This window comes from Nannospalax galili, unplaced genomic scaffold (assembly GCF_000622305.1).
Source record: "Nannospalax galili isolate Female #2095 unplaced genomic scaffold, S.galili_v1.0 scaffold188, whole genome shotgun sequence".
Taxonomy (NCBI): domain Eukaryota; kingdom Metazoa; phylum Chordata; class Mammalia; order Rodentia; family Spalacidae; genus Nannospalax; species Nannospalax galili.
In genome coordinates, this window is record NW_008360325.1 from 1,615,846 (window position 1) to 1,622,948 (window position 7,103).

Consider the following 7,103-nt stretch of genomic DNA (forward strand, 5'->3'; position numbering starts at 1 on the left):
ATTTTATGTGTATGAGTGTTTTGTCTGCATGTATGTAAGTGTACCCATGTGTACAATGCCCATGGAGGCCAAAAAGGGCTTCAGATCCCCTGGAACTGGAGTTCTGGATGGTTAGCTGCCACGTGGGTGCTGGGAACAGAACCTAGAGCCAGTGCTCTTAACCACTGAGCTACCTCTACAGTCCCTGCTTACTTGATTCTTAATGTTTCATTACAGAATTGAGACCTGGGACTGGAGAGATGGCTCAGAAGTTAAGACTGTATACTGGCTCTTGCAGAGGACCGAGTTCAGTCCCCCACACCCATATCAGGTAGTTCACAACTACTTGAAAGTCTAGCTCCAGGGGATCCGACTTCCTCTTCTGGCCTCTGCAGCCATCTGCACCAATGTGCACACATACACACATATAATAAAAAATGAAAATAAAATCTTTTTTTTTTTTTTTTGGTCTTTTTGAGAGAGATGGCTCAGCAGTTAAGAGCCCTTGGGCTTTGTTTAATATTTTTAATATTTTTTTGAGATCCCCCTGCCTCTGCCTCTCGAGTGCTGTGATTAAAGGCGTGCATCACCATGCCCGGCTTGAAAATAAAATCTTTTTGAAAAAACGAACAAGAGGGGCTAGAGAATTGGCTCAGCGGTTAAGAGCACTGACTGCTCTTGCAGAGGGCCTGGGTTCGATTCCCAGCACCCACATGGTGGCTAACAACTGTCCTAACTCCAGTTCTAGGGGATCTGACACCCTCTTCTGACCTCCTCGGGCATTGCATGGCATGGGTGCACTTTACACACATGTAGGCAATACACTCACACACATTAAAAAAAAAAAGGAACAAGAGCAGCTACAGCGAACATCACATGTGTAACTTGGCATGTATGTGAGCCAGCATTTGTCTGGGATAGGATGCCTGCAAAGGGAGTCCTAGGGTGTGAGGTACTGTGGCTCATCACAGCACCACAAAGAAAACACTAGGCTTTTCTGGGTGCTGGTGGAGCCTTCTGAGATGCCCTCTGCTCCAGCCAGCCCAAGGGTGAGCACAACAGTCCCCACCTGACTGGTACAGGCTGGCCCCACTCTGCTCAGTTTTGGTCTGCAGGCAAAACAAGAGGTTGCCCTCTTATGGACTTCTGGCAAAGCCACACATATTTATGGGCCAGTGTGTGAACTGCCTGTGCATCCAGGAAACACTGAGCGGCCCTCCCAGCTGGCTGTCTCAGTCCTCTGTACCTTGCTGTACCTCTGTTGCCTTGCTGTTCCTTGGCTGTGTGCTAGACCCCCTTTCTTCTATCAGCCCCTTGTGTCCACTTGGTTTTGTCTTGTCTTTGGTTTGCACTGGCAGCTCCAACTGAACCTTGCAAGACCACTGGGATGGACTCAGAGGAGGGCTCAGGGCAGGCGAGCTGGAGCCCATCTGTGGAGGCAGGGACAGGCCTATTACCCAGCGGAATACCACAGGAGAGCAGAACCACATCCTTAAAGACAAGTAAGCTTTGGCCTAGTCCATCAGGACCTGGGTGAAGTGGGGGCAGCATGGGAGACCTCGGCATCTCACTGGCTCCCTGGACACTTCCTCCCCTGGCCCTGCACATCTTGCAAGCTAGAAAGCATTCTTTTTGATTTTGGAGACTCTCCTTGACTCTAGCATTCAGAGAGGTGCAGTCACTCAGCCCAAGTGCCAAGCTGGTGAGGGACTGGTGAGGTAGAACCCAGTCTGTGCAGCTCAGAGCCTGTTGCCACAGGCTATCCCACTGCCCTAGAGCCTAATGCTCGGTTCTGTGGGTTCTGCTGCGGCTCAGGTCAGGGAGGATCTCCAGGTAGTCAGTGAATGGATTCCTCTCTCCAACCTCACCCTTTCTTACTCAGAAGATGACCTTGAAGAATGAAACCAAGGGCCGAGGATGTACTCAATTGGTTAGAGTGCTTTCCCAGCATGCCCCAGCACTGCAAAAACCTGGTATGGTGGTACATGCCCATAAATCCCAGCATTTGGGACGTGGAGGAAGGATGATCATAAGTTCTAAGTCATCCTACTCAATCCATCCTAGGCTCGAGGCCAGCCTAGGATACATACGAGCCTGTCTCAAAAAAGGGGAGAGGCAGTGGCTTATGGGGCCTCACTCTGCCCAGAGGATTTATATGCAGTTAAGTTATTGGGGGGAGGGACATTTTCTTTTTTCTTTTTGGTCTTTTTGAGACAGGGTCCCCTGTAGCCCCAGCTGGCCTGGAATTCACTACGTAGACCAGGCTGGCCTGGAACTCACTACGTAGACCAGGCTGGCATTAATCCCTGGGCAGGTGGGCCTCAGCTGTTAAGGCAGCTGAAGCTGGGCCTGGGAGCAGGCCAGTAAGCAGCATTCCTTCATGGTCTCTGCTTTAGTTCCTGCCTCCAGGCTCCTGCCCGACTTCCCTCAGTGAACTGTGACTGTGAGATGAAATAAACCCTCTCCTCCAAGTTGCTTTTGGTCATGCTGTTTGTCACTGCAACCAGAAGCAAGCTAGAACAGCTCTCTATTGCTGTCCTTTGGGGCTTGAACCCTATCCAGAGAGGCTTCGGGCCCCACTCCACCCGACCTTGGTAAAGGACACTGTGACCTAATGACATGTTGCAATGCTTCTGCCCCAGCTGGCTGGTGGCACTGGTCCCACCCCTGGGACTCCCTCCCGACCACTCCCTCCTCCTTGAGTCACCTTCCGTCCAGGAACCCTGTGTCTTTCTGGCCTCTAATGGCCGCTTCTCCCCTTTGCACTTGAGGACTTTTCTGGAAGTGCTGGGCTCTGGCTTTGGAGCTCCTGCTTTTCTTCCTGCTGTCTCTTGCTTTTGAGTGCTTGAGCACTTTTTGTGTATGTGTGCATGTGTGAGTGTGCCTCCCACAAACTGAATGGAGGTCAGAGGACAACCTATGGGAGTCAGTTCTCTCCCTCTACCATGCAGATCTGAGGGATGACCTCAGTTAATCAGGTTAGAAGCACCTTTACCTGCTGAGCCATCTTGCTGACCCTTGAGTACCTTCTTTATATCCATAATGCTAGCCTTCCATCACCAGCTAGGCTTTCTCCCCAACCTCCTGTTGCCATGGACACCTCTTTGAGCTCCTGTCCTGATCCAGTTTCCAGGTACTCAGCCTGAAACCTGGGGTTCTTGGACCCCTCTCCTCACACACCCAGGCAAGTGCAATACATGGGGAATGTGGCCCCTCGGCTGTCAGCCCCTTGGCTGTCAGCCCCTCAGTCGCTGCAGTGGCTGTTGTACTTTGTTCTTAGTGGTCACAGGACACTAAGAGGGTTAGCCCCAGGGCTGCTGCTGAGCCTTCCCACCGCATCTTGGAGCTTGCACTTGTCTACAGTGGCCCTTTAACTATAGCCCCTTCTCCTCTTCCGTCCTCTCTGCCCTTCCTCACCGAACATCCCAGCTGCCTGCACATACACACAAGCTTTTGCCCTGGCAGAGGACAAGCTCTCCAGGAGGGAGGGGAGTGTAAGTGGGGTGTGGTCCCAGCAGAATAGCAGGGTCAAAGGTCAAACTCTACCCAGGTGGTAAGACCCTCTGCCCTCATCTCCAACTCCACTGAAACTCTGGGGCCTCCTCAGCCTCCCTGGGATCAATAATATTCTGTCCCCTTCCTCTGCCCTAGCTGCCCTCCATGTCCCACATTCATGTATCCATCCAGAGGAACCTGCCCCTTCATAACTGTCCACACTGCCACCTGGGCAGCTTGGAGAGCAGTGATGGCCTAGGAAGCTGTTGGGGAGAGGGCATGGCTTGTCTTGGGAGTGCTGCCCCAGTCACAGACCTGGTCATGGTGGTCACAGGGTATGGGCAGGAATATTCACAATGCTAGGATTCTTTCTTTCACGTCTGAGCACAGGGCACAAATTCCTGCCCCCCCCACTCCTTGTCCTCCTCCCCCTCCCCCTCCTTGTCCTCCTCCTCCTTCCTTCTTCTCTCCTTAAAATATTTTATTTATTACTTTTATTTTGTGTGTATGAGTGCATTGCCTGCATGTATGTGAGTGCACCTGTGTTGTGCAATGCCACGAAGGTCAGAAGAGGGTGTCGGATTCCCCTGAGACTGGAGTTAAGGACGGTTTGTAGTCTCCTTGTGGGTGCTGGGAATCAAACCCAAGTCCTCTGCAAGAGCAGTCAGTGCTCTTAACTGCTGAGCCATCTCTCCAGCCCCTCTTTTTGCTCTTTTGGAGACAGGGTCTCCCTGTAGCCCCAGCTGGCCTTGAACTCACAGAGATCTGCCTGTCTCTGATTCCTGCATGCAGATTAAAGGCGTGTGCCACCACGCCCGGCTGATGTACTACTTACAGTGTGGGCTGGGAGGCAGGGAGATGAAGGGAGGGAGGGAAAGAAGGGGGGAGAAGGTGTGGAACTCCTCAGTGTTCTTGAGGCAGAGGCTTCCTGACCTCACCACCTCACAACACAGTTACACTGGGGAATCAGCTTCCAACACATGAACCCCAGGGGATTTTTAAGCCATGATCTTGGGGGAAAGACACGCTGCTGAGGGTAGGGGCTGTCTAGTGCCATGATACAGTTAGAAGGTCAGCTGCCACCAAAGACCTATGAGACAGGGAATGGGTCTGGGTGGCAGAAGGGCAGGCATGCTGGCTTTCAGGTTTTCTAGTCTGCTGTTTCTTTGTGTAGCTCAGGATGGCCTGGAAATCATTATGTAGCCCAGGATAACTTTGAACTCCACCTGCCTCAGTCTCTTGAATGCTGGGCCACCACGCTGGCCTGCCTGCTATTTCTTACATTGGATCATGGGCTGCCAGGCAGCTAGTACTATTTGTGCATGTATCCCTGAACTAATTCCTAGCCAAATACCTTCCAAAGCTCTCTACCTCCACCTCAAATCCACAGCACACACCCAAGCTCCTGCCTCAGTAGGTAAGGCTCATGGGTTGCCAGCTGTGGCTCGTGACCCCCGCGCCCTCTCCCACCATTCTCTAGCTCAGTCCTCCTGTGCCCTCTGCCACAAGTGCCTTTCAGTCACCCACCTGGATTTGCTAGCTAAGTCCCTGTCCACACAATGCTTCTGAGTAGTTGAAAAGTGGAGCCAGGCTTGGCTTTTAGAAAGAGTCCTCTGGGAACCCCAGCCAGGAGAACAAGTCAGAGCACAACATGGAGGGGTCTTTAAGGCCTGCCGGAAGCCAAGTGCAGCCTGGCCTTTGTAGCCTGTGCCCTTTTACCCTCATTCCACTGCTGCTATAGAAACAGTGGTCTCATCTCAAGGCCTGGAAAAGAATGGGGCAGGGACACAGGTGATGAGCTTCAGGAAGCCCCCCACCCCACCCCGGACCTCCTCCCTAGGATGTTCCAAAGGGGCTCGCTCAGGGCTCCCAAAGGCCATTCACTTTGCATCACCCCCACCACATTCAGACCTCCAGAACAAGGAAGTGTGGAGAAACCAGAGGAAGTGAAAGCTGAGACCCACCAAGGGCAGGGCTTGGGTTCCTAGCCTAGTGCTCTCTCTGTCACTCCTACCCCTGGCCATCACTGGCCACTTGGGAACCTGGTGCTGCCACTGATCTGCTAGGAGTTGGTTTAGTCTACAAGGTAATACTGCATCAAGGTGGGGCAGGGCTGCTGGGCATCTCAGCAGGCAGACTAGTGTATACATGTTTAGGGGCCTAGGTCATAGGAATGCCTGCATCCCTGGCTGTCCCCTTTTTGGGTTTCCTTATCTACCTCCTGGGGTTGCCTATTTGGCCTTCCAGGGCACATGGCTACAGGAAACCCCCACAAGGGCGTGCATGTATATAAGAACATGAGCCTGTCTGGAGCTCTACACAGTCTGCTTGAATCTGCTCAGAGGGCACAGGTGGGACATCAGCTTAGGCAAGGCCCTCAGGTGCTGGGAGGCACAGAGGAGCCAAGATAGGGCTGAGGGCTGTGTGTGCAGGCTTGCTCTGTGTGGTGGTGGTGGTGGTGGTGGTGGTAGTGTGTGTGTGTGTGTGTGTGTGTGTGTGTGTGTGTGTGTGTGGTATGTGGTGCCATAGTTCTGGGGAGGGGACTGGCTCTCTGCTGGATGGAGGCAGGAGGAAGGGCCTGGATGAAGGCTGCATCCTTGGCCCCTGGTTGAGGTGCTAGGGCATTCTGGGAAGAGAAGTTGGAATTCCCTGGGCATGGTATTTGCAGCTATTTCACCAGGGTGATCTTGGTCCCAGAATGTGGGGTGGAGACTCAAGACCTAAAAGTGACTGCATTAATTGGTACTTTTGGAATGGACTTTGGATTCCTGAATCTCACAGGGCAGGACAATAAGCCCCAGGCTCCTTGTGGGGAGGTTGGGTGGCAGGCCCAAGTGTCTGAAGAACAGCCTGACAAATGCCAGTTCCATTCGAGGTGTACCTCCTTTGACACCACTTCCCTCTTGGTCTGATTTCCTGGTGACAGAACTGGGTAGGGGGTTATAAAACCTGTCCGGTGCTTGTGATGAAGAAGTGAAATGATGTGGTTGGAACAGGACACACATTAGGTGCCCATAAATAGCTCTCATCCATCTACCCATTCATTCCTTTCCTGGGAGTCAGCTGGCAGCAGGGGCGCGCCATGCCAAGGCCCTGGCCAGGCAGCACACGCGCGAACCCTTACCTTAAGCCTTCCCACGAACGGATGGGACACCAGCTGGACGTTTCCCCAAGGTCACAGAGGGTCAGGGCAAGGGTGACCTAGAATACGAATCCAGCCCGAGCTGACACAGTCCAGGGCGCCTATGAGTGTGCGCAGACTCACAGGACGCGGACACCCCTCACAGAGCGCGGACAGCCCTGACCCGGGTCCGGGCGCCAGGTCCAGACTCGCCCCGCCCCCGCCCTGACCCCAGGCCCCGCTTCGAACGGCCCCGCCCTGACCCCGCCCCGAACACGCCCAGGCCCGGCTCCAAGGCTCCCCCCTCCTCCGCTCCCCCTCAAGTTTCTCCGAAGTTTTCCGCGGGTCCCGCGGCGCGCCCCGCCCGCTGTCCCGTGACGTAACAATGGTGCAGCGCTGCGGCCAATGGGTAGCGGCGGGGGCCGGCGGGGGCCGGCAGCGTGAGCCAATGGCGGCGGCCGAGCGTCCCGCGGTCCAGCCCGGCCTCGGCCGCACTGCGCCGCCAGCC